The following is a 3,470-nucleotide window of genomic DNA, read 5'->3' on the forward strand; positions in this document are numbered from 1 at the left end:
TTCTATTTAAATAATTCAATTGATGTTTTATTATTCACTCTTTTGGAGGCACCATAGTATAGTGGATTCAAATCTCCATTTGTGTGCTGACTCTGACATTTAATGGCTCTGTCTTTAATAGCAAAAGTTATCTTTTCTGAGTTTTTGTTCTTTTATGTAGGGGTCATAGGTTTCATAACACCAGTAATAGCTGTCTCGGGGTGTCACTGTGAGTCTCAAATGATATAATTTCTCTAAATCTCTTTAAAGCACTACATAAATATTAACAATCACTATTATTTGACTAATGTTTCTATGTAAAAGACAACCACTCCTATGGTGTGCTGATTCTTGTAGCAAGGAATCACATAAACTGAGTAACCAAAAGTCAGGGTGATAGAAGGGTCATCAACAGTTTATTTAAGTCATTATCAACAATGGCAAGAGTTGTTTGGAAAGAAAGACTACAAGACAGATACTGAAGATATTGAAGGAATTCAGGTTATCTCAGAAGTCATTTGGTAACTTTAACTGTGATCTGAACATCATAGTATAACCAGTGATTTCACTAGTATGGATGTTTCTTCCACTGAAGAAGATTGCAAGCCCACCATGCCTTTTCATCCTTGTCCACATTTCCCCATAAATGCTAAATAGGCCTGCCTGATATACTAGCATCCTTCTTCTTTTAGTATTATGGGTATATCAAAGCACCACTCAGGCTGACCATCTGTTGTTTCTCAATCTTATTGCATGACCACCCCATTTCTACAAAGTGGAAGTACATTATATGTTATTTATTGTTGAAATAAAAGTCTCCTGGTTATAATAGGTATAATAATTCACATTTATGTACTGCTTTAAGGCAGGGCGAGTATCCAATAGTACTGCTATTTTAATTGATGCTAAAATAAAAAAATGTTCAGTTTAAAAAAAATGTTTTATTGCTGTAGAAATATCTGTTACAAACCACTGTTCTTTTAAAAATCAGAATAAAAGAAGATGTCTTGACATGTAATATTTGTTTACAGTGGATAAGGCCTATATTTTTGTCTGTCACTTAATGTTCTTGATAATTATATAACTGGGATGGCTAGGTGGTGCAGTGAATGGAGCACCGGCCCTGGAGTCAGGAGGACCTAAGTTCAAATTCATCTTCAGACGCTTGATACACTTACTAGCCTTGTGACCTTGGGCAAGTCACTTAACCCCAACTGCCCTCCAAAAAAAAAAAAAAACAAAAACAAAATACAAACCCTTTTGGGGCAGCCAGGTGGTGCAGTGAGTAAGAGCGCTGGCGCTGGCATTGGGAGACCTGGGGTTGGTTCCAGCCTCAGATACTTGGCACCCACACAAAATAACTGGCCGTGTAACCTTGAGCAAGTTACTTAACCCCAATTGCTTAAAAAATGATAATTATATAACTTATTACTTAACCTATGTCATGTAAGATAGATGGCCAGTCCATTGAGTTAGTATATTAATATTCACGTAAAAGAGATGTTAAGAAATTTTACAACCGGAAGTTCATGAAACAACTTGATTGGATTAAAACTGATCGGTGGAAAGAATCAACTGACAACATATGAAGAACTTCTTGTGGTAACCTGAAAAGATCAGTCATGCACCTTGGCCCTTCATATGTTAAAAATGGGACAGGCAAGCTGCCCTGTCCCATGCCTAGATTTGGAAAGTGAGTTCTGGCAGTAAAGAGAGAGTCAGTTATAGAAAAAAATGCATTTCTTTAAGGAAGCCTAATTTTTCCCTTTGAATCTTTGCCAGAGGCTAGCAAGGAGTTAAGGGAATAATTTTTTTCCTCTTTCTATCCTCCCCCATTAGCTTTGGCATCCTGAACCCAGCCTGAAATGAAATGGTCATTGGTTCCTGAACCCCAACCCTGGAGTTAGAGGATCTTGAATTTTTAAATTCCTATGAATGCATCTTCAGAATCCAGTAAAGCAAATCATCGGGAAGAGTAAGGACTCTGAGAGAGGAATTGGAGTAATTGGTTGGACCTGAAGCTAAGATCATACTTGAGAGACAGGAGACTTCAGACACAATATCACATTTTGGTCCTAGGGAATACATTCTGCTTCTTTGTGAAAGCACAAAGAAGTATCCTAGAATGTGACCTGAGCCCAAAGCTACAGGCAAACAGTAAAACAGCATCCAGTGGAGACTGAGGATATCTGTGACCCTATGACTGCAGCATCAGAAGGATGATGTATTCCTTGCATGTGTGTGGCTATATGTGTTCCCTATCCCTTCTTTACATTTTTCATGGGAACAAATAGGACAAATATCATAGAAGAACAATGAGTTGGACCTAGAATTGCTTTGGAGAAAAATAATGGGATGGACCATATCACCCCAAAGAAGCATTTTCCTCCACACAAATGTTCTCATGATGAGCTATATAGTTGTAAATCTTTGAATACTAGAATCTCTGATGAATCAAAATTGTAGGCAACCCAAATTCATGGTAAATTCAAGCAAAATGTCATATAGCTCTGGAAATATCCTATGTCCTCTGAAGAAAATGAGGTAGTTTATTACATGGGCATGGGTAAATAATAAGTGCTGTATAATATAAGGACTTGATTGGGAGCCACATATTGTCTAAAGAGCCAAAGGGAAACCTGGAACATGGGAGATATAGCCCACAACACTCCCAAGTGCTGTCCAAACCAGATTGAAATGTAATTGGGAAATCTTACCAAAATAAATAAAAATACATGAAAACATAGATAATATTAATTTATGTTTTGCTCAATAAATATATAGCCTGTAGGGGTCAATTTCTATTTGAGTTTTAACACCGCTGTTCTATGGAAACCCTGTGAAAGCACACGAACGACAAAACCATAAGGTGAGGAAATATTGGCATGTTATGATCAGCACCTGTAAGAGGGGATACCTTCATCAAAGAGATCAGCTATATAGTGACATATTGAAATTATTTAATATTCTAAATAAATATTCTCCTTTAAATGTGCTTGTTTTTTGAGGATGCCATTTGTAGGGTACATGGGCTTTCAATTCTTGGGGGTGGTGGGAGAAGGAGGAGGAGGATATAGTCCAGGTTCTTAATAAGATTCAAATGTCAAATGTAGGTTAAAAATCTCAGCCACTTTGACTCATGGAACACATGGCTCAGTTTTGAGGTTCATACATTTTCTAGCTCACTTATTGCTTTAAAAAATAATCATTCTTATAGTTAAAAAAACAGTACTTCAATCTTCCTTTTCTGCTATTTTCTAACTTTATTATTCATACCTGGATTTTTTGCTTCTTTTTATTTTTAATAGAATAAATACACTATGATATTTAAATAACTGTGCTTGGTGTATTGGGTAAGACACATTGAATAAATAGTAAGATACTTCCCTCAAAAACTACCATAATAAATATGTGCAATTGGGGTTTGAGTATTGATTGAATGGCAAGGGAAAACACATTCCTTTTAAGACTTAAAGACAATGTGATATTCC

The sequence above is a fragment of the Petaurus breviceps genome, unplaced genomic scaffold, assembly GCF_028583685.1.
Source record: "Petaurus breviceps papuanus isolate PSGF00001 unplaced genomic scaffold, PetGlider_PUasm1.0 126, whole genome shotgun sequence".
Lineage (NCBI taxonomy): Eukaryota > Metazoa > Chordata > Mammalia > Diprotodontia > Petauridae > Petaurus > Petaurus breviceps.